This window comes from Trifolium pratense, linkage group LG4 (genome assembly GCF_020283565.1).
Source record: "Trifolium pratense cultivar HEN17-A07 linkage group LG4, ARS_RC_1.1, whole genome shotgun sequence".
Lineage (NCBI taxonomy): Eukaryota > Viridiplantae > Streptophyta > Magnoliopsida > Fabales > Fabaceae > Trifolium > Trifolium pratense.
In genome coordinates, this window is record NC_060062.1 from 51,728,330 (window position 1) to 51,754,560 (window position 26,231).

At 30.6% G+C, this 26,231-nt stretch overlaps 2 long non-coding RNA genes across 2 annotated transcripts; both read right to left on the bottom strand.

Moving 5' to 3' along the window:
- Nucleotides 1-8,763: 8,763 nt before the first annotated feature.
- Nucleotides 8,764-10,270, bottom strand: LOC123881462. The gene is made up of 2 exons (XR_006799465.1): nucleotides 10,051-10,270; nucleotides 8,764-9,016 (listed from the first exon to the last, which is right to left on the bottom strand). It is a non-coding gene; the product is annotated as an uncharacterized LOC123881462 (long non-coding RNA).
- A 3,973-nt stretch (nucleotides 10,271-14,243) lies between these two features.
- Nucleotides 14,244-17,450, bottom strand: LOC123881463. The gene is made up of 2 exons (XR_006799466.1): nucleotides 17,315-17,450; nucleotides 14,244-14,426 (listed from the first exon to the last, which is right to left on the bottom strand). It is a non-coding gene; the product is annotated as an uncharacterized LOC123881463 (long non-coding RNA).
- Between the last annotated feature and the right edge of the window lie 8,781 nt (nucleotides 17,451-26,231).

The window sequence follows — 26,231 nt, forward strand, 5'->3', positions numbered from 1 at the left end:
TCTGATTTTCTCCGGCCATTCTAAATAGAGATTTGTTGTTGAGTTCCTGAAGAACTAAATTTTTACAACATGATTAAAGTCCATATGATTCATTTAATCGTAGTATAAGTTGGACTAAAATTAAAGGAAATTAACAAAAAATTATTTATGTCTCGTGAATATTATGCTCCTGAAGTAGCAAATTTGAGAAAATAATTTTGTGAATACTTTGAAACGTTATTCACATTTGTGATGTGAAAGACTACATGATATATTTGAGCCTTATTTATGTTGGCACGTTACATTTTGGTATTTTTCTCTGAATACATTAAGTTTTGAGTTTATTTTATGTTGATTTTTTTTTTCTTAAGCTTTGAATAGGTTCTTTTTTACTTATAACTATAATCCGGTTACAGTTTGCATATATAAACTGATTTTAATTATTCGATTACTTATTTAAATCAATTTATTGATTTTAATTCTAAATGCTAGTATGGTTTCAAATAAAAAAAATAAAATAATAAATGCTCCTATTTTCTTATTGCGCTAAAAAAAATATTGTTTTGAGTCTTACATTGATGATAAAAAAAATATCATTAAGACTTCTGAAGAGCTTATGCGATATTGTCCTTTTTCTTACAAAATAAGTAATGGAAGAATGCTTTGTGAATCATGAACCTTACATAAAACTTGATTCTATATGAAATTGTTGTAAGTTCATCAATAGTGAATTATTAATTGGTCCTGAAGTACCATATATCAAATGCTAATATATTTGTTGGGAAATATCATTTGCTATAAATATTATCTGAACTTCTGAAGAGCTTCTAACGTTCGTAGATTAAAGAAATGTTTGAAATGAAATATGTTTGATAAGCAAAATATATTTGGAATCGCAAATTTATAATTTAAATAAAATTGTGTGCCTTAATAAAATGATATAGCAAAAGTGTTAAAACAGTTTGACATTGACAAATCTAATTTGTTTTGTACTAAAATGGATGCGATATCATTTGATGTGTCAAGCCTCAAGAAAATGATGAACAATTTGAATTGGTCCTGAAGTATCATATCTTAATTCAATTGAAGACACTAATATATTTTACTCGTTATACATGTAGTATTTTATTTTTGTCTTTTCAACCAACACAAATAGTGGAACAAAGTCAAGCATATTTTTACCTTAAAGAAATAACAATATCATCCGATCATATGAATATTTTAGCACTACATCAAGCAAATTGAGAATGCACTTTTCTCGAGGCCCGTAATTCAACGCATACAAGAAACTTAATGTTTTTATTACAAAAGGATGGTTCCCGCAATAATTCAATATGAAGATAACATAAGAAGCACTGCTAACTTGGAGAAGAGTATAATAAAGAAAAGGGTTAAATATGCAAAAGGTCCCTACATTTACGAGTCATTTGAGTTTTAGTCCCTGCATTTTAAAAACATTTCATTTTGCCACTGCACTTTCATTTTACTTTAAAAATGGTCCCCGAACCTTTTTTTTTTGTTGTAATGGCACATTTTTGCTGATCTGTCACTATTGACTGGACTTTAGAGTTGATGACTCATTTAATTTTACAGTGAATCGATCAAAATACCCTTAAATAAGTAATTTTTTAAAAGTAAAATAAAATTGACACATCATAAAAAATGTGCCACTTCAACAAAAAATGGGTTCAAGGACCATTTTTAAAGTAAAATGAAAGTCCAGTGGCAAAATGAAATGATTTTAAAATGTAGGGACTAAAACTCAAATGACCCGTAAGTACAGGACCTTTTGCATATTTAAGCCTAAAGAAAATATGTCAAATCTTTCTACAAAATCAACTTCAAGCAAATCTTTTGAGGAACTAGTACCGAAGATTATTCGGTTTTTTCATCTCATATATAACTGTTTTTATGAGGGGGAGACATAAATATATATGTTGTGCACTCTTTTTCCCTTCACCATGGTTTTGTCCCACTGAGTTTTCCTGGTAAGGTTTTTAATGAGGCAGTTCACATATAAAGGATGATATGTACTCTTTTTCTTTCACTAGGATTTTTTTCCAATGGTTTTTTCTCTAGTAAGGTTTTAACGAGGCATATCCTTAACGGACATTCAATGGGGGTGTTATGAATAGTAATATGTAATGAATGTCCATTATTGTATAGGTTTTCTTGTCCCCTAAATATAACGCCCCAAAATTTAGAAATAGTTAGTTTATTAAAATTTATTCGTTTTAAGTGTTTTGGCGTGTTAGTAAATTTTTGGTGGGTAGAATGTAAGACCCGAGAAAATTATTTTAATAAAATTATCTAAAGTGTTAGAAATCAAATTTTATTTTATAATTATGAGTGGCGAGACCATTTTAGTATCAAGTGATTTACTTTTGCAAATGACTCAAAATTGATCATGAAGGACATGTTAATTCTATTCCTTTAATTCCTTCAATTACATTAAACCAACAAATGAATGCTCTTTCTCACTAGCTAGTGGACGTATTGTTCATGTCTTACTTAATTTTCTTCCTGTACATTAGCAAATCAACAAATTCATTCAATTGCATTTATTTTAATTAATTAGAAACATTATATTAGTTTATTTGCCTTGTCATTTTGAGGGATTTGATAAGCCTCTCACAAAGCTAATGACTCACACGGTCCTTTCTCTATTCTCTCCCATACATATATTCCATGTATATATGTTGATTGGTCCATTTTTACAAATTCTCTTGATGTTGCTATACGTTTTTCAAAACTAGCATCCTTTGTCATCTCAAGTGATCATCATGCTTTATTATAAGCTTCATTCTCCTTAGTTCAATTTGTGTAAGTTCTCTTTGATGAGTCTCTATTTTATTTTCTATTTGTTCAATGAAAACTCCAAAAATAATCCATTTTCATTTTCCTTAATGCTGTCACCGTAAAATATCGACTGCGCTTTCGTTAACCGTCAGATCATACTCAATTTTTGACGGTGAGTTCACAACATGTGGCTTTCTATTTTCAACCGTTGGATCGTCTAAACGAATTTTGAAGCATGAGATATCATGTGTGCACGGTAGCTGCGAATTTAGGCTAGTTTGTGCTTGGAAGGAAAGCGGCAAAGGTAAGGGCTCTTTCCCCATACATTCATACTACGTAAGGATTGTGTTGTGAAGTGGTAATATGGCCTTTATCTTTTAAAAGAAAATAATTAAAAATAAACTAGTAGAAAGAAACTAGTTTTGTTTGAAGTGTGTTTGTTGTTGATTGAGAAGTGAGTTGATGATAATTTGATAACTTATAAAAGTAGATAAATAATTAAAAAGAGAAAATAAATAAAAGTATAGAGAAGAAAAGGACTATACTCAAAATATTTGATTTTGAATTAACATATGTTAATCAAATTTAATTGAGTTGATGCTTACAAGATTTATGATTATGCCGTTGTATTAATAATAAATTGTTGTTGTTACCGTTGATTGCTATGGTGGTCGTTGTGTTGCCGTTTGTCGTGTTGACGTTGTTATTATAAGTCGTTGTTTATAAGCCGCTATTATAAGCCGTTGTTTATAAGTTGTTGTCATTAAACTGTTGACTATTGATGTTGTTCTCGTGATTAAGCCGTTGATTATTGTGGTTGTTATAATGATGATGAAGTTGTTAAATGATGTTGCCTATTGACGTGAATTATTATAACATGACATACATTCATTCACGTGTCCAATGGCGTTGCCTATTGAAGTTGTATAAATGACGTTGCTTAATGATGTTGCTATTGGTGTTTCTCAATGAAGTTGAAAATAATGACGTTGATCCACCATGATGTAAAACTGGAAATGTAGTTGTTATTGGTACCACATGCATTTAGCGAGTCTAGGCGCATTCCATGCATTTATTTAATGAAGTTGTATCATATTTGCATTAATGAAGTTGTACTTTACCTATTGGGTGTGTTTCCTCGTTATGTGTTGTTACTACTCGTTGATGTTCGGATAGTGTGTTTCTTTATATAATTGATGACGAGTTATCCGCTTACTTTTTGGAAAATAAATAATTATATATATTTTTGAAAATCTTTTGATTGGTGAAGTGTGTTGTTATTATTTTATGACATTTTTCTTATGGTGAGTATGATTCAATTTGGATAAGAAAATTGACTCTTACATGATTATTGTTGTAGGTACTAAAGATGATGTGTAAAGTTGATATGTTGCTTGAAACGTGTGCGGGGCAGAAAGGGGTTTTTATAAATTGAAAACTTTAATTATGTAGCGAAAAATCCGTTAAGAAACCTATTTTATTTTAATTATTTTGTAAATTAAGTTTTTTCCTAAACAATTTCTTTATTTAAAATTTGGGCTGTTACACTAAATGTGTCCTATAAATAGGACCCCTTTGTTACAATGTATTCCTTTCTCTTCTTCCATATTATTGTTCATGCTTAGAAATAGTTCATAACATAAACAATAATGTTTTTCACATACTCACTAACCGTAACTACTTCTTAACTAACTAAAAATTGAAGTTACTGACATGACTTGGCCCTTATGCAAAATATGATATCTTGTTTTACAACTAAGCTCAGTCAATATGAATTAAAACAATGCTTTAACACACGACAAACCAACCCCATCTAAATTTAATTTTCGGAAGCCTTTTGTATTAAACTCAACACGAAGTCATGTGTTTTATATAGTGCAATTGTAACAATGCAGTTGTTATGCGATTGCACTTTTCTATAAATTGTGTGGTGATAGAATTGAGTACCGTCTCTAAAATAATTGTTGAAAACGATGGATGCAATTTAGAAATTGTGTCTCCTATCTAGGTCAATAAATGTGGTTTTTAGGAGAATTCATTTTGTCATTCAAAAAGATTTAGTGGCGCAACTTGTTGCCAACCTATCTTTCATTCATATGTAATTATTTTTGTTAGAAATAATATAAAATCATTGATATGACTCTATCCTAACCGCTTATCAATGATTTTATATTATTTCTAACAAAATCTTGAATACTTGGCCGGTTTTGAGCTAGGACAACCAGGCCCACATCCAGTGCCTCCAAAAAAGGGGGGCCTCAAAACATTTTGTTTTTTTGTAGTTATAACCAACTTGATAATAAACTAAAAGCAGCCCGGTTTCAATTGTGTCATACTTCAATCCAACTCCTTCCTAAGAAACACGTGGAAACAACCATCGCACTATGTTTTCAATTGTGTCATTTTCTTACTTATGAATTATTATTTTATATTAAATAAATCAAATACAAAAGCTTTGACACTTCAACTAACTTCTTAATTAGAGAAATACTTGCATTTTAGCTTAATAATATGTTAATGTTAAAAGTTACTTAAAAAAATGTAAATATTAAAAGACAAATTTATTATATTTAAAATTAAAATACAAATATTTTAATTATATAGTTGTTTGTAAATTATTTCTTTTGGAAATATTTCTTGTACTTAAAATTATTTTTTTTCTATTAAATAATTATATTATAGTTAATGAAGTTGAATTTGAAAGATAAACTTGTGAAATTCTGAATTGAACTCAAAGCGTTATAAATTTTTTAGAGAGACCGAGTCACCGATTTAATACAAATTTTTATTGCTGAGATCAATTAACATGTCTAAGTTAACCAATTTAATTTGATTCTTTAATGTGGTTCGACTAATCACCTAGTGATTCGACTATTAAACTAGTGAACCAACACTTTTATCGGTTCGATGATCCGTCTGGCTATTAAAATTCTGGTTTAAATAGATTACGTTCTTTAAAAAAAAATCTATTTTTTTTAGTAGGGGTCCATTTTTATTATTTGCCTTGAACCTCTAAAAAGTCGAAACCGACCCTGCTTGAATATATATATAATTAGAGGGTTTGAATTTAGAGAAATGTTATCCTCAAACTCCCTGACAAACTCTTTTCATCACACGCCCATGCAACAAGCCACACCACTCCTCTTAATACTTTCTTTTTTTGGCTTAATTAGTAAAATGGACTCTTAAAGAAAAATGGTCGAATAAGTCCCTTAAAGAAAAAAAGGTCCGAATAGGTCCCTTAAAAACATATTCGTTAATCAGTTTGGTCCTAAAAAAAGGTCCGAGTACGACCAAACTGATTAACGGATATGTCTTTAAGGGACCTATTCAGACCTTTTTTTCTTTAAGGGACCAATGTGAAACCAAAAATATCTTTAAGGGACAATTTTACTAATTAAGCCCTTTTTTTTTTCATGTGAATCTCTTAAGTGCTCACAGTCACACGTAACCCACAACTGGCGCAAAATTGTCTCTGTTGTGAAATTCTTTGGCGCCATATGTAATTCACTATTGTGAAGTCTCTTGACCGCTACACCCATTGCATGTTGTTCTTTTCATGTCAAAACAAATTTGTTGCTTCCTTGTTTGTTTAAAAAAATAAAAAAATTGCTGCTTCCCAACAACTACAAGTGTTGTATAAGTTTGCATTCAAGAGACTAGTTTTAAGTCCAGAGTTGTTGTAGTATTTATTTTGATAATCAAGTATGAGTGGACTTAAGCCAATTGGTTGTGTTTCATCAACTTGTCTGCTATAAATATTATTTGAACTCCTGAAGAGCTTCTAAAGTTCGTAGATTAAAGAAATGTTTGAAATGAAATATGTTTGACGAGCAAAATATATTTGGAATTGCAAATTTATAATTTAAATAAAATTTTGTGCCTTAATAAAATGATATAGCAAAAGTGTTAAAACAGTTTGATATTGACAAATCTAATTTGTTTTGTACTAAAATGGATGCGATGTCATTTGATGTGTCAAGCTTCAAGAAAATGATGAACAATTTGAATTGGTCCTGAAGTATCACATCTTAATTCAATTGAGGACACTAATATATTTTACTTGTTATACATGTAGTATTTTATTTTTGTCTTTTCAGCCAATACAAATAGTGGAACAAAGTTAAGCATATTATTTACCTTAAAGAAACAACAATATCATCCGATCATATGAATATTTTAGCACTACATCAAACAAGTTGAGAATGCACTTTTGTTGAGGCCTGTAATTCAACGCATACAAGAAACTTGTTTTTATTACAAAAGGATGGTTCTCGCAACAATTCAAAATGAAGATAACATAAGAAGCACTGCTAACTTGGAGAAGAGTATAATAAAGAAAATATGCCAAATCTTTCTACAAAATAAACTTCAAGCAAATCTTTTGAGGAAACTAGCACCGATATTTGGTTTTTTTATCTCATGTATAACTGTTTTTATGAGGGGGAGACATAAATATATATGTTGTGCACTCTTTTTCCCTTCACCATGGTTTTGTCCTACTGGGTTTTCCTAGTAAGATTTTTAACGAGGTAGTTCACATATAAAAGATGATATGTACTCTTTTTCTTTCGCTAGGATATTTTTTCCAATGGTTTTTTCTCTAGTAAGGTTTTAACGAGGCATATCCTTAATGGACATTCAATGGGGGTGTTATGAATAATAATATGTAATGCATGTCCATTATTGTGTAGGTTTCTTGTCCCCTAAATGTGTCCTATAAATAAGACTCCTTTGCTACAATGTAAAGCACATATGTGAATAGAATAATACAAAGTCTATTCATTTCTCTTCTTCATTTTCTCTTCTTCTTCTATCTTCTTCCATATTATTGTTCATGCTTAGAAATAGTTCATAACATAAACAATAATGCTTTTCACATACTCACTAACTGTAACTACTTCTTAACTAACTAAAAATTGAAGTTACTAACATATAGACTTGGCCCTTATGCAAAATATGATATCTTGTTTTACAACTAAGCTCAGTCAACATGAATTAAAACAATGCTTTAACACACGACAAACCAACCCCATCTAAATTTAATTTTCGGAAGCCTTTTGTATTAAACTCAACATGAAGTCATGTGTTTTATACAGTGCAATTGTAACAATGTAGTTGTTGTGTGGTGATAGAATTGAGTATTGTCTCTAAAAAATTGTTGAAAACGATGGATGCAATTTAGAAATTGTGTCTCCTAGCTAGGTCAATAAATGTGGTTTTTAGGAGAATTCATTTTGTCATTCAAAAAGATTTAGCGGCGCAACTTGGTGCCAACCTATCTTTCATTCATATGTAATTATCTTTGTTAGAAATAATATAAAATCATTGATATTACTCTATCTTAATAGCTTATCAATGATTTTATATTATTTCTAACACAATCTTGAATATAGGGCCGGTTTTGAGGCAGGGCAACATGGCCTACAGCCCAGAGCCTCCAAAAAATAGGGAGCCTAAAAACATTTTGTTTTTTGGTAGGATTTTTTTTCTACCCCAACAATCTTCCATCTACCCCAACATATTTTCCAATATTCCAATTCCACCCTTATCAAATTTCAGTTTGTTTTATTATTTTTCATTTTGTCATTTTATAACTTTTCCGGTAGACTGATCACATGATACTGTTCCGGTAAGTTTTTTTTTTCAGGTTTGTAAACTTTACCGGAACTCTTTTTCAAGGTGTTCCGGTGTACAAATTTTTTTATTGTTACCGGAATACTTTTCAAAAGTGTTCTGGTTTGTATAATTTTAAGAGTTGTTTAAATTTTTTTACCGGAGCTAGCACTTGTAAAAAATATTCAGGTGTGTAAATTTTTTTTATTACCCAAACACTTTTCCAAAGTGTTCCGGTAAACACTAATGTGCTCTGATTCGTTAAATTTTGGTTACCGGAACACTTTATTTTTTGTTACCGGAACACTTTGATTGTGTTATATTATTACAATACATGTATAAGTCTAAAAAAACTCCTAACAACAAATGAAGTAGCAAGGAAAGTCTTGTCTAGTTGTCAAAAACAAATTGTCAACCCAAGTAACAGCAATTTAAACACCTAATATGCATTACTAGGGTCAACCTATGACACTGCATCTAACATTCTATTTCCACCAAAATTCAAAGACATTCATCAAGTTGCCATTAAAAAAATTCCTTAAGAACTCACAAGTCTAGCACCAGCATTATCTCTTAGAAGAGCTTCGTCGCCGTAGCCGTATCGCTCTTCCTTTATGGCTCTCTGCAAGATTAGAAAATATATTAAAAATATACACAGGATTGTGAATAAGTAAAGCACAAAAAGGTTGAGAAGGGAATTGAAGAAGTGAAGGTCGTTTGAGAGGGGAAGTAACGGAGAGGTTTTGCTTCAGGAAAGTGAGGTTTGGAGAAGAGATAAGCTAACAAACCGGAACACTTTGGAAAAGTGTTACTTTGGAAAAGTGTTCTGGTAACAAGAAAATCAAAGTGTTCCGGTAACCAAAATTTAACAAATCAGAGCACACTAGTGTTTATCGGAGAAAAGCGTTCTCGTAATAAAAAAAATAGAAAATTTTTACACACCTGAATATTTTTTACAATTATTCCGGTAAAAGAATTTAAACAACTCTTAAAATTATACAAGCCAGAACATTTTTGAAAAGTGTTCCGGTAATAATAAAAAAATTTGTACACCGGAACACTTTGAAAAAGAGTTCCGTAAAGTAACAAACCTGAAGAAAAAAAAAACTTACCAGAACATTATCGTGTGATCAGTTTACCGAAAAAGTTATAAAATGACAAAGTAAAAAATAATAAAATAAACTGAAATTTGATAAGGGTAGAATTGGAATATTGGAAAATATGTTGGGGTAGAATATTTTTTTTTTTTGGTAGTTATAACCAACCTGATAATAAACTGAAATTTTTTTTTTCTACCCCAACATTTTTCTAAAAATACCCAATGTACCCTTATTAAAATATTTTTTTTTTTTGTCGTATTATACTGTTCCCGTAGAATTTTCATCCTCCCAAAAAACTGTTCCGGTAAATATTTATCGTTACTGGTAAGTTAACTTTACCGGTACACTTTTTAAAAAATGTTCCGGTATGTTAATATTACCGGTACACTTTTTAAAATCTTTTCCGGTATGTTTATGTTACCGGTAAGTGTACCGGTATGTTAATTCTACCAAACAGTGCCTTAGTTTATCCTTCTAGTAGCTTCTGTTGTGCTGGCAATAGACAGGATCCAAATCTAAGGAACAAATGGAATGAAAAGGATGACTCAAAATTTACCATCAAACAACTCTTCTTCTTACTACTACGTATCATCTTCAACAAGTTGGTTGGAGACTTGCTCAGTTTGCTCAAACGATTCATGTTCAGTTTGAATATCGTGGTTTTGTTGCTAATAGTCTTGCTGATCTTGATGCTTCTATGTTTGAACTCCGTTCACCGGAAACTGAATCTGTTGCTGTTAACTCTGTTTTTGAGCTTCATAAACTCAACGCGCGTCCCGGTGCGCTTGAAAAGGTTTTTTCTGTTATCTGTCAGATTCGGCCGGAGATTGTTACCGTTGTTGAACAAGAAGGGAATCGTAACGGACCGGCTTTTCTAGACCGGTTTACTGAGTCACTTCATTATTACTCAACTCTGTTTGGTATGGTATGAGCTATCATTGTCAAGTTAAGAATGATGGTAGCTTCTGTCTGATCATGGAGCCAGATTTGACAGAATTGGTATGAAAGTGAAGTTACCAAAATGGAGAATCAATTGCCAGCTACTTTGCATTTTAGCACAGATAAAGCAGTTTTACCTTGTGTGGATTCCGTTCATGAACTGAGTTTTTCACACAGCTACTTTGCATTTTTCATGAACTGAGTTTTAACATACCGGTACACTTTTTAAAAAGTGTACCGGTAACATAAACATACCGGAAAACATTTTAAAAAGTGTATCGGTAATATTAACATACCGGAACACTTTTTAAAAAGTATGTACCAGTAAAGTTAACTTACCGGTAACGATAAATACTTATCGGAACAGTTTTTTGGGAGGATGAAAATTCTACCGGAACAGTATAATACGACAAAAAAAAAAAAAAAATTTTAATAAGGGTATATTGGGTATTTTTAGAAAAATATTGGGGTAGAATAAAGATTGTTGGGGTAGAAAAAAAAAATTTCTAATAAACTAAAAGCAGCCCAGTATAGGCCCATTTATCCTTCCTTGGTAACCAAACAAAAATACTCATACTTCAATCCAACTCCTTCCTAAGAAACACGTGAAAACAACCATCGCACTATGTTTTCAATTGTGTCATTTGCTTACTTATGAATTATTATTTTATATTAAATAAATCAAATACAAAAGCTTTGACACTTCAACTAACTTCTTAAGGGTCTGTTTGGTTCGAAATAGAAGGAGGGGAGGGGAGGGAAGGGGAGGAATTTTAATGGAGGGGAGGGGAAGTGAGGGGAGGGGAGGATAATATTTATGTTTGGTTCAAAAGAGGGGGAGGGGAGGGGAGGTGAGAGATTTTTACTAAATATGTGTTTGGTTCACAAGGGGAGGGGAGGGATTCTAAAATTAATTTACTTTTTTATCCTTGTCATCTTTACAAAATCTCAACATTTTAAAATTATTCAGTATTCACTACATAAACAATTAAATATGAAAACTCAATAACCGAAAACTCCAGAAATAATCAAATGCAAAATTCTAACAAAATTTTTTATGTTCAAAAATATTAGAGCACTTCTAAAATATAATGTGTAGAATATGAAAATATGTATAAAACAATTTATTGATAGTTAATTTTCCTAAAAAAACTTGTTGATAGTTTATATATATATATATATATATATATATATATATATATATATATATATATATATATATATATGTATATGTACAGTGCAACGAATTAAAAAGTGTTCATTTTATTATATATAAAAAAAAAGTATTCATTCCAAAAATGTTGTAGGATAGGTAAAAAATAAAAACAAGTATCTTGTAAAAAAAAAAGTACATTAAAACAAAAAAATAAAAATAGTACAGGTAAAAAATAAACACAGGATGTTGGCAACGTAAAAAAAATGGCAACAAGCAAATAACTTATTATGATTTAATATAAATTTTAAAAGGAAAGTTTTGGTATTTTCAAATAAATATGAGGATAATTATGTCAATGTAATTAAAATTATAATAACTCATCTCTCCTCACCTCCCATCCCCTCCAAATCCCCCCAATTTGGGGGGAAGCAAAAATTGGTCATTGAAGGGATTTTGCTCACCTCCCCTCCCCTCCTCTCCCCTCATAAAATTTGAACCAAACACAAAACATTTAAAATATTCCCTCACCTCCCCTCCCCTCCCCTCTAAAAACCCCGAACCAAACATACCCTAATTAGAGAAATACTTGCATTTTAGCTTAATAATATGTTAATGTTAAAAGTTACTTAAAAAAATGTAAATATTAAAAGACAAATTTATTATATTTAAAATTAAAATACAAATATTTTAATTATATAGTTGTTTGTAAATTATTTCTTTTGGGAAAATTTCTTGTACTTAAAATTAATTTTTTCTATTAAATAATTATATTATATTAGAGCTGTCAAAAAGGGCCGGGCTATCGGGCTGGCCCATTAGCCCTATCCTTTTACACGGTCCGGGCTTCATAAAAAGGGGACCGTGCCTTATGGGGCCGGACCTTATCGGGTCAGGCTTTTTCATGGGCCGGCCCACAGGATTTTGGTCCTATTTTTTTTATAATTTTTTTATTGTTATATTTTGGTCCTATTTTTATGCATAAATTCATATATAATTTTTTTTTTATTTTTGTTGTTTTATTGTTATTATTTGTGTTTTGTTCATATCTATAATCTGTTTTATTCCTATTTTTAAGCATATCATCTTTTTATATTTTTTTAAATTATTTTTTTGTGCAATTACAACGAATGATATAAAACTTGGAATATGGTTATTTTAAGCCTATCATCTTTTTTTTTTTGCGGTAAGCCTATCATCTTTTTATTGTATTTATTTTATATTCTTTCTATATTTGTGTTTTTTTACTTAAATTACAATGGATGAATGAAAGATATAAAACTTGGAATTTTTTTTGGGTAGTAATAATAATAATATGACAAAAAACTTATTGGATTAGAATGAGATTATTTGTTAGAGATTTGTTTGTTTGTTTGATGAGGATAAAGAGGAAGATATTGTTGTTTGGGAGATTATGAGAGAAAATATAGGGATACAAATTACCTTCTTGAAGATTTAGTTGAGAAATATAACATAAATTTAGTAGAATATGTTTTTTTTTTCAAAAAAAAATACTATGAAAATTAGTGGGTCAGCCCATCGGGCCATGTAGGGTTTTGCTTATCGGGCCGGGCTAAGCGAGTAGGCCATGAAGTTAACGGGCCGGGCTGGGCCGGCCCCTTTATTTGATCGGGCCCCTCATGGCCGGGCCAGGCCGGCCCCTTTGACAACTCTAATTATAGTTAATGAAGTTGAATTTGAAAGATAAACTTGTGAAATTATGAGTTGAACTCAAAGTGTTATAAATTTTTTAGAGAGATCGAGTCAACGATTTAATACAAATTTTTATTGCTGAGATCGATCAACATGTCTAAGTTAACCGATTTAATTTGATTCTTTAATGTGGTTCGACCAATCACCCAGTGATTCGACTATTAAACTAGTGAACCAACACTTTTATCGGTACGATGATTCGTCTGACTTTTAAAATTCTGGTTTAAATAGATTACGTTCTTTAAAAAAAATCTATTTTTTTAGTAGGGGTCCATTTTTATTATTTGCCCTAAACCTCTAAAAAGTCGAAACCGACCCTGCTTGAATATATATAATTAGAGGGTTTGAATTTAGAGAAATGTTATCCTCAAACTACCTGACAAACTCTTTTTATCACGTGCCCATGCAACAAGCAACATCACTCCTCTTAATACTTTTTTTTTGGCTTAATTAATAAAATGGTCTCTTAAATACATTTTTGGTTTCAGATTGGTCTCTTTAAAGAAAAAAGGTCTGAATAGGTCCCTTAAAGACATATCCCTTAATCAGTTTGGTCCCTAAAAAAAGGTTCGAGTACGACCAAACTGATTAACGGATTATGTCTTTAAGGGACCTAATCAGACCTTTTTTTCTTTAAGGGACTAATGTGAAACCAAAAAAGTCTTTAAGGAACAATTTTACTAATTAAACCCCTTTTTTTCATGTGAATCTGTTAAGTGCTCACAGTCACACGTAACCCACAACTGTCGCAAAATAGTCTCTGTTGTGAAATTCCTTGGCGTCATCTGTAATTCACTATTGTGAATGTAACACCCTTAATTTACCCCTTTATTTTATTTTCAAAAAATTTAATTTCATTTATTTAATAAGGATGTCACACTTACTCCAATTAACTCATTCCTCAAATGATTATAAATCATGCAGCGGAAAATACAAAAATAATATAAGTTTCAAAGTCCGAATTGAAAATACTGAATCAAGTGACATAGTTCAATTGTTATAAAAATTTAACAACATAATTAAATAAAAGTTTCTCCCAACAACATCCTAACAGAGCGACTCCAAATAAATAGCAAAGCAACAGCGATCCGAACACACCATCTATGATTCGTATCCTACCTGAAAATCTACGGTTGCACACCGTAGGGCCAAGCCAGAAGGGGGAATGTAAAGGTGAGTCAAAATACATCAAGAAAGTAACTGAATTAAAACAACGCAATAACTAACAACATCATAAACAACAACAACAAGACCACCTAAGCGGATGGCCACGCATATTCATCAGTCAACCACAATCATCAATCGTTAATTAACTAAAGAGAAATAACAACAACATTTAAATAAATAAATATAATTAAAATGCATGCAATGCGCCTAGACTCGCTACATGCATGTGGTACCAATAGCAACGTCATTTCTAGTTTTACATCATAGAGGATCAACATCATTATATGCAACGTCATTTTCAACATCATTTATACAACTTCAATAAGCAACGTCATTAGACATATGAATGAATGCATGTCATGTTATAATAAGCAACGTCAATAGGCAACATCATTTAACAACTTCGATAGACAACTTCATCATCATTATAACAACATCAATAAACAATGTCCATAAGCAACTACAACAATAACAATTACAACATCATAATTTCGGCAGAACTCCAACATCATCTATATATATAATTCCTAGATAGTTCTCCTACTATCCATCTTAACCCTAATCCACATCATCCACTTACATCCAATTAAATCACACAATAATGCCACATCACTTTCTTACATTATATCATTCTCATCTCTATTTTTTTTTTATATTATATCAATCTCATAATAAATAATAAAAAATTATGCTTCTCCAATTATCCAAAAATTGATGTCACAGGATGTTACAGTTTTCTACATTATTATTGAATTATACCTCTCCAATTATCCAAAAATTGATGTCACAAGATGTTACACTTTTCTATATTACTATAACATTCCTTAGTGACAATGAAGATGAACATAGTTGGATTCTCTTTCAACATTTATCCCATTTAAATGTCAACCGTTTTCATAGAAACAACAAATAGTTTATAATTTAGTCACACTAAAAAATACGAAGAGTGTATACATTATTGACTTAATTACATTTCTATTGAGATTAGTTTTTAGTTAAAACAAATTACTCTTTCAAACCATAGCTCCTATCTACCCTCACGTGTCTGCTATAGTAGCTGGAAAAACAAATCTAAAGTTGAAAGTTCGAATTGTTCATGTGTGGAATGTAACAGACAAATACAAACCAAACTGAGGTTACGTCTATGAATATGTTGTTTGTTGATGAAAAGGTGATGTACTATTTTGATATATTTCTCACATTTTCACAAAATCTCTATTGATGTTTTTTTTATTGACTTTTTCTTTTTTTTTTTTACTTTGATCATCCAATGTGATAAGATTCTTGCTACTTTGGGAAATAGTTTGGTTTCAAAGATAAAAAAATTGGTTGACGAAGGATCGTTGACAATATATTGGTTGGAGGAAGTGATAAGTACATCACTTTATTATTATTATTATTATTATTATTATTATTATTATTATTATTATTATTATTATTATTATTATTATTATTATTTTCATTTTCACAACACTTATTGTTACAATTTATACGAATAATTTTTCAACATTATAATATAAAATACCACATAATACCTGTGCATCGCACGGGTGTGGGACTAGTTAAAATAGATAATTCAACATCGTTATAACCACGTAATTCAACATTATTATTCAACAAAACGGCAATTCAAACAACACAATTACTATCAACGAGCAACGACTTAAAACAACACCGATACACAACAATTATTAGCAACTTCGATTACAACACCAACTAAAACTTCATAACTCAATTAATCATTCACTCCTCTCCAAAACAACAACCTATTACTCCTTTTTAACAGTACTCATAACCCAAATCATCTTGATTTAGTTTACCGACGAAACGTATGAATTTTAAGTCAATTTAATTAATAAAAATTAAGAAATAAATTCAAATCTTAATAGCATATAAAACCAGGGAGAGTGAGGTATACCAGAGGGTTCCAAAATATTTAAAATACCCTTCATAAAATTTTGGGAAATTTTCACAAGATTATAATATTTTTAATCACCTTTTTACTCCAAATAATTAATTAAAAATAGCTACGAGTGTCCAAAAATTACCAAAGAGGTACCAAAATTTCAAGAAAATTATTTACTATTTTATGGAAAAAGAATAAAAATATTTCGAACTCTCCTGAGCTCTCCCGCGCCCGCACGCGCCGGTGCTGCGAGTGGGCGAGGCCACTCGCGCACTGTTCATCTCCTTCACCCGTTTCACTGCAAAACGGGTCGCTCGACCCGGTTCCTCGACCCGACTCGTTCTCTCTCATTTCTCAACGAAAAACAACATTCTTTATACCGTTTTGATCCCCACTCAATTTTAGAAAGATACCCGGTATTTATTTTTAGAAAAGACACTCGAATCAAATGTTTTACATAACAAAAGCTTCACACAAATTTTTACACAAAAACTCCATTGATGGTTGTTCAAAAGCTTCGGTTTTGATATCCTTTTGACTTAGAAAGATCCCATAATCGTTTTAGTAATTGTTTAGACTCTTGAAACAACACAAAAACTCAAGTTTTATGGATTAGCAACTCAATCCTATTTTTCTCAACTTTTATGATTTTAATCTCTTTTCTTTAAACCTCACCATGGATGAAACCAACGAAACTCACACTCAGAATCAGTAACAACCAAGACACGAATTTATTCAATTAACAGAGTACATCATCATCATCATCATCATCATAGTAGCATCTCAAATTCAAGCAAAATCAAACAAAGACAACAAAATAACATCAACATCATTATATAATAGAACTAGGTAGCATAAGAACAACTCAAACACACACATAATAATAAATAGAGCAAATATGCCTATTGAATTCAGAATTTCAAGAGTATAAAGCTCCCTTACTTGGATTGCAGTGAACTCCTTAAATTGAGGTTAAGTTTTTCCTTCCTTGCTTCTCTTCACTCTCCCATGAGCTCTTTCTCTTCTCTCACTCCCTAGCACTATTTTCTGTGTGTTTGTTTTTTGTTATGGATCATCATACTTCTTCTATCAACTAATGTCAATAAACAACTACATTATTATTATTAAAATATGACATTATTATTATTATTGAAATGTTTTAATGAGAATTAAAATTATGTTTCTTCTCATTTATCACTTTCTCTACCATTTTCATATCTACACCCCCTCGATGCTTCCAACACATTTTTATTTAACTTTCTACTTCTTTTTCTTCTTTTAATTTTTATTTAGCAATTATTTAATTATTCGCCACAAAATAATTAAATAAACATCATCAATCAACACTACAACAAGAAAATCAACACCATAATTAAATAAAATGAATCCTAATTTTTGGGGCGTTACAACTCTCCCCCACTTATAGGATTTTTCGTCCTCGAAAATTGCCTGAAGGAAACAATGCTCGATAAAATTCTTTCATCTGACTCTCTCCAACTCCAGCGTCGTTTCCACACCGGTAGGTTATCCCCGGACTATGTTCATCGTAATGTTTTCTTTGTTCCTTAGGTTTCACCTCTCTATCTTCAATTTGTAACTACACGAATTCTACGGTCAGATACTTTCTCACTTGCACATCATCAGATTAAATCACGTACGACAAATCAAAAATGTATTCCCACAGCTGCAACACTTGAAAAAAACACCATGAAGATTTGATGGCGGTGGCAATGCAATCTGATAGGTCACGCCCCCTATCCTCTTAAATATATAGTACGACCCAATAAACCGCGGAGCAAGCTTTTTGGACTTCAAAGTTTGTCCAACACATGTCATCACAGTCACTCTTATAAACACATGATGTCCCTCTCGGAACTCTACTGTCGTCTTCTTTTGATCGTAATAACTCTTTTGTCGATCCTGGGATGCCTTCATTTTCTACTGAATCCTTTTCACCTTTTCAGTAGTCTGCCTAATCATTTCAGGCCCCAACACTACTCGCTCACTGGATTCGTTCCAACACAAAGGTGTCCTACACTTTCTCCCATACAAGGCTTCAAACGGTTCCATTCTGATGCTAGAATGGTAGCTGTCATTGTAAGTAAACTCTATCAATGGCAAGCAACTATCCCAACTTCCTCTCTGGACCGCTACACCCATTGCATATTGTTCTTTTCCTGTCAAAACAAATTTGTTTCTTCCCTGTTTGTTTAAAAATATAAAAAAATTGCTGCTTCCCAACTACTACAAGTGTTGTATAAGTTTGCATTCAAGACACTAGTTTTAAGTCCAAAGTTGTTGTAGTATTTATTGTGATAATCAAGTATGAGTGGACTTATGCCAATTGGTTGTGTTTCATCAACTTGTCTGCTATAAATATTATCTGAACTCCTGAAGAGCTTTTAAAATTCGTAGATTAAAGAAATGTCATATTCTTAATGGACATTCAATGGAGGTGTTATGAATAATAATATGTAATAAATGTCCATTATTGTGTAGGTTTTCTTGTCCCCTAAATGTGTTCTATAAATAAGACCCCTTTGTTACAATGTAAAGCACACTTGTGAATAGAATAATACAAAGTCTATTCCTTTCTCTTCTTCCTTTTCTCTTCTTCTTCTATCTTCTTTCATATTATTGTTCATGCTTATAAATAGTTCATAACATAAACAATAATGTGTTTCACATACTCGCTAACCGTAACTACTTCTTAACTAACTAAAAATTGAAGTTACTAACATATAGACTTGACCCTTATGCAAAATATGATATCTTGTTTTAAACCTAAGCTCAGTCAACATGAATTGAAACAATGCTTTAACACACGACAAACCAACCCCATCTAAATTTAATTTTGGGAAGCCTTTTGTATTAAACTCAACATGAAGTCATGTGTTTTATACGGTGCAATTGTAACAATGCAGTTGTTATGCGATTGCACTTTTCTATAAATTGTGTGGTGATTGAATTGAGTATTGTCTCTAAAAAAATTGTTGAAAACGATGGATGCAATTTAGAAATTGTGTCTCCTAGCTAGGTCAATAAATGTGGTTTTTAGGAGAATTCATTTTGTCATTCAAAAAGATTTAGCGACACCACTTGTTGCCAACCTATCTTTTATTCATATGTAATTATCTTTGTTAGAAATAATATAAAACCATTGATATGTTAGTTGGATAGAGTCATATCAATGATTTTATATTATTTCTATCACAATCTTGAATACAGGGCCGGTTTTGGGCCAGGGCAACCAGACCAGCCAATGGCCTCCAAAAAACAGGGGGCCTCAAAACATTTTGTTTTTTTGTGGTTATAACCAACCTGATAATAAACTAAAAACAGCCCAATATAGGCCTATTTATCCTTCCTTAGTAACCAAACAAAAATACTCATACTTCAATCCAACTCCTTCCTAAGAAACATGTGGAAACAACCATCACACTATGTTTTCAATTGTGTCATTTGGTTACTTATGAATTATTATTTTATATTAAATAAATCAAATACAAAAGCTTTGACACTTCAACTAACTTCTTAATTAGATAAATACTTACACTTTAGCTTAATAATATGTTAATGTTAAAAGTTACTTAAAAAAATGTTAATATTAAAAGACGAATTTATTATATTTAAAATTAAAATACAATTATTTTAATTATATAGTTGTTTGTAAATAATTTCTTTTGGGAAAATTTTTTCTACTTAAAATTAATTTTTTCTATTAAATAATTATATTATAGTTAATGAAGTTGAATTTGAAAGATAAACTTGTGAAATTATGAGTTGAACTCAAAGTGTTTAAATTTTTTAGAGAGACCGAGTGACCGATTTAATACAAATTTTTATTGATAAGATCGTTCAACATGTCTAAGTTAAACGATTTAATTCGATACTTTAATGTGGTTCGATCAATCACCTAGTAATTCGACTATTAAACTAGTGAACCAACACTTTTATCGGTTCGATGATGCGTCAATAGATTACGTTCTTTAAAAAAAATCTATTTTTTTAGTAGGATTCCATTTTTATTATTTGCCCTGAACCTCTAAAAAGTCGAAACCGACCCTTCTTGAATATATATAATTAGAGGGTTTGAATTTAGAGAAATGTTATCCTCAAACTTCCTGACAAACTCTTTTCATAACACGCCCATGCAACAAGCCAAATCACTCCTCTTAATACTTTTTTTTTTGGCTTAATTAGTAAAATGGTCCCTTAAAGACATGTTTGGTTTCAGATTGGTCCTTTAAAGAAAAAGGGTCCGAGTACGACCAAACCGATTAACAGATATGTCTTACGGGACCTATTCAGACCTTTTTTCTTTAAGGGACAAATGTGAAACAAAAAATATCTTTAAGGGACAATTTTATTAATTAAGCTTTTTTTTTCATGTGAATCTGTTAAGTGCACACAGTCACACGTAACCCACAACTGGCGCAAAATAGTCTCTGTTGTGAAATTCTTTGGCGCCATCTTTAATTCACTATTGTGAAGTCTCTTGATCGCTACACCTATTGCATGTTGTTCTTTTCCTGTCAAAACAAATTTGTTGCTTCCTTGTTTGTTTAAAAAAAAAAATTGCTACTTCCCAACAACTACAAGTGCTGTATAAGTTTGCATTCAAGACACTAGTTTTTAAGTCCAGAGTGTTGTAGTATTTATTTTGATAATCAAGTATGAGTGGACTTAAAGTCAATTGGTTGTGTTTAATCAACTTGTCTGGTTACCAATCAACCAAAATGTGCAAGTGTTTAACATTTGTTTTTGTTTCGTTACACATTCAAAAGTTTAACCCGAAAATAATCTTACATTCAAAGGAATTCATTGAATAAATTTGTACTCTCTCCGGTCTTAATTATAAGAAAAAATTGACTTTTTAATTAGATTGAAAGTTTAATATATTTAGTACATAGTATAATCTAGATATATCAAACATTGAATGTATCTAAAAAATGACTATTTTCTTATAATTAGGACCGGAAGGAGTAGTTTTCTAAGTAAAATTGAAGGAACTAAAACGTTTATATTATTGCTACAGAAGAGACAACAATGGCCACTTAGAATGTTGTGGTTAAAGGGAATTAACAAATTAAATACAGTTTTTCAAAATGATATCAACAATCCGATAGAGTTTGGTCAATGAAATCCAAAACTAGTTTTAAAACAAGCTAGCGGTGCGGTGGAGTAACAGAGTTGGTGCATGCAGAAGGCGTTATTTATGCAGGGCACGTGTGCGAGCGGTTGATCATCTATAACAATATATAAAAAGGATAGGTGAGTTTGTGATGGACTTTTCAATATACCTATTTTACCCTTGACTTAGTTTCACAACTTCCATTAACTAATCAATTTAAAAAAATAAAAAATAAATTCAAATCATAAAAATGTGAATAAGTGGCAAATGGGTTGCCTATCCATGAATGATTACCAACTTAATACTACATCTATACAATATAAAAAGAGAATACAATTATTTTTGGTGTCGATTTTTCATAATACCAACATAAAATATTTTTTGGACATAAGTTAGACACAGACAGACGCGGAACGCGCCTGTCTGGCCCACTAGTTATAACAAAAATAAAAAAAATGAGATAGTGACATGACTTGTTGTATGGGGTGTGATGAAAAGAGTTTGTCGGGGGAGTAACAGAGTTGGTGCATGCAGAAAGCGTTATTTATGCAAGGCACGTGTGCAAGCGGAAATAGTGACATGGCTTGTTGCATGAGCGTTTGATGAGGATAGATAGCAGATCTTTTGAATTTATTAGTGTAAAAAAAAACTTGTAAATAAAAGAATGTTAAACCACTTTATTAATCCTTGCAAGTGGGATCAAAACAGGAGTTCCCTGGACACATAAAATGTGCACAAATATGTTGCATGGCTACTCATTTTAGTAGGGTATCTGGTATCGGTATGCGTATGGTACACTGCGGTACACACCGATGTCGTATCTATTTTGATGTTTCGAATAATTTAAATTACATTTAATGTGTGGTGTGATATTTTTAATTATTTTGAATTTCAAATCATAAACTCATTAAGTTGAACTAAACCACCTCAAATTTGATGAAGTTGGTTCAAGTTCAATTCTAACTACAAGAAAATCAAATCAACTGCTTAAATGTATAAATTTAATAGTACTACTTTAATTAATGTAATTTTTTTTTTAATTTTTTATAATAGAAACGCTGACTTCTCAAACTCCAAGTGCAACGTGTCAGACAAAATTCATGCAGAAATAAACAAATGGCTTACATGAAAAACAAGAATAATTGAAGTGCATGCAAGATTAATTTGACACCAATCCAAGTGTCACTAAAACCTCATGCAATAAAGCCACGTCTCATATACTGATGAGTACATATGAAGCCAATATAGGAATGAGCTAGACTCTCATAAGTCATAAGTCATAAGTCATAACATTGTAATTTTTTTTTTCAATTTTTTATAATAGAAACGCTGACTCCGAAAAACTCCTCAAACTCCATGTGCAAGGTGTCAGACAAAATTCATGCAGAAATAAACAAAAGGCTTACATGAAAAACAAGAATAATTGAAGTGCATGCAAGATTAATTTGACACCAATCCAAGTGTCACCAAAACCTCATGCAATAAAGCCACGTCTCATATGAAGCCAATATTTTTGTGATGACTGATGAGTACATATGAAGCCAATATAGTACTCTCTGCTTTCCAAGTAACTCAGTTGATTGTTTTACAATATTGACAATTTTAGTTTAACCATATTTTTCTTGTTAATAAATAAAAATAAACATTAGCATATCGGATGTTATTAGATTCGTCTCAATAAGTATTTTCAAAATATTAATTTTTTATAATTTTTTACTGTCAAACAATTAAATATATTATGGAACCGGTGTACTGGATCACTCACTATGAAACGGAGAGAGAGTAAGATTTATCATCTTTTATTATTTTATTACTGTATTTATTATAAAGTATAATAATGATATATAAATTCATTTTAGTCGTGTCCCTCAATTTTTCCAACGGAGATTAATCATCACTAATAGCGGTAAAAGTTTCGTATACAGATATGATAAAATAAAAAATTTATTTTAATCACACACTATAGGAATGAGCTAGACTCTCATAAGTCATAACATTACAAACTAAATTTCGACTATTGACCAAAAGAAATTGTTCATATTTAACGTTTGGAATATTTTAAGAATTTAATTTATAAGCACAGTCGGTATAAAGTTATTTTGCACATGCGTCCAATAATATACCGACACGTTATGTATAGTAATTAAAAACATATGATGTGTCACATTCATTAAATGATGTGACAACGCGTCATTGAATGCATGTGTAAAAAAAAATTACACCGACGATGCACAACAATTAAACTCTTTTTTGAAACAGAATCTATCTAAAAATTAAAACCACGCTATTGTAAAAAAAAATAATAATAATTAAAACCACACACAATTTAGTTTAATTTGGGTGACTTTTTTTTGAAAAAAATGATCTATTTCGATTCAATTAAACGCAATTTAAATTAAATTCATTTTTGATTAATTAAATTTAAAATTGTAAAACTTCTATAATACTATTATAAAAGTAAAATAACAGGTTTGGTGCTTAGAGACATTATAGGAAGGATGATGGGTGTTCGAAATCCAAATTATTTACTTCTCAACGGTTATAATGTATACAAAGATTAATAATAATATATTTGATAAAAATTATAAAACATAATATTTCAAAAAGGATATATTACAAAGATCGACTCTCTTTGAGCTATTTGATTTTTAATTTTATATTTTGATGTTTCGAACAATTTAAATTATATTTAAAGTGTGGTGTGATATTTTTTATGTTTAATTATTTGGTATATCAATATAATTCTTTTATTTGATATATATATAATTATATTAAAAAAAATTATAGGAACATACCCGTACCTTAATTTTTCTAAAAATGATGTACACCGTACCTTAGTTTTTCATATGCAGAGGCTGGAGATAATTGTCGTCGTGAGTTTACCATGTTAGCTTTTAGCTTTTGTCTTATGGCTTATAAGCTAAAAGACATGTTTGATAACAGTCTTTTCAGAAAGAGCTTTTAGTTTATTTTACTAACTTATAACTTTTTTTCCATAAGCTATTTCAAGTAGCTTATGAGCTTATAGCTTTTCATTTTTTCTTCCTCTTTTACCCTTATTATTTTAACTAAAATCCACATTTACCCTTTATAATTTATTATGATTAGAATTTAAAATAAAATAAGTAAATACATGTTTAACGTTGTTTCTTTTAAAATCACATGTATATAGTATGTTTTAACCTTGCCTTATTATCTATTTTCAAATATGAAGGCTAAAACAATTTTTTTTATCAATTCATAGGTACGCACCTTGCTATAATTTTTTTTTTGAAACAACGTACCTTAATATAATTTACCATTATATTATATTGTGAAAATATTTTGTTGTTATTTTTTCATAAAGTATATCAACTGAAATGAAAATAATTTCTTTTTAAAAAAATTCAGCATATAAAAATTAGATTAATAATAATAATATTTGAAAGATATATTTATTGAATTAATAAACTTTAAATATTGTACCAAATAAAATAAAATAAATTTAAAATATTAAATTATAAGTATGTTAAATAGTATTATTTTGATAAAAAATTTTATTGAATTATAGATGTCCTTTTATGTCATTTTATATTTATCAGTCAGTAGGGTTGGGAACAGGCCAGGCCAGGCCTTGACAGGCCTGAGCCTGGCCTACGATTTTTTTTCAGGCCTGAGCCTGGCCTGTGGCCTATCAAATGTTATTTTTTTTTGGCCTGGCATGAGCCTTTTAAAAGTCTGGCCTGTCCTTGTAGCCTGTTTAAAAACCTGTGTTACATTAAAGCTACTCTATATAGTTTTTTTAAATTGGCTAAACAGGCCTTAAAAAGTTCACATTTAAATTTTTATAATTTCTACAACATTAAGAAAAAGCTAATAATATGATTAACAAAATAATTAAAAACTAATAAAATAACAAATACGATTACGAAAAGTCGCAACAATTAAAAGCTAATAATGTTTATATAAATAATATTTTTTTATAAGATATAAATAATAATTATTATAAACAGGCCGGCCTATCAGGCTTCGTAGGCCTTTTTAGAAGCCTAAGTCTGGACTATTTATGTAAACAGGCCGTTTTCAAAGCCTAAGCCTGACATTTTTAATAACCAGGCCAGGCCAGGTCAGGCTTATACAGGCCAGGCCGAAGGCCCCTGACAGTCAGTTGAACCGCTAATTTTACCAAACACTTCAACCAGCTTATCAGCTGGAAGTTATCTGCCATCAGTCATAAGCTATTAGCTAACTTATCAGCCATAAGCTATTTTTGCCAAATAGAGCATAAGTGCTCATACTCACATGTAACCCACAACTGACGCAAAATAGTCTCTGTTGTGAAATTTCTTGGCGCCATATGTAATTCACTATTGTGAAGTCTCTAGACCGCTACAACCATTGCATGTTGTTCTTTTCCTGTCAAAACAAATTTGTTGCTTCCCTATTTGTTTAAAATAAATAAAATAATTGCTGCTTCCCAACAACTATAACTGTTGTACAAGTTTGCATTCAAGAACTAGTTTTAAGTCCAGAGTTATTGTAGTATTTATTTTGATAATCAAGTATGAGTGGACTTAAGCCAATTCGTTGTGTTTCATCAACTTGTCTGGTTACCAATCAACCAAAATGTGCAACCGTTTAACATTTGTTTTTGTTTCATTACACATTCAAAAATTTAGCCTGAAAAATTATGATTAGAATTTAAAATAAAATAAGTAAATACATGTTTAACGTTGTTTCTTTTAA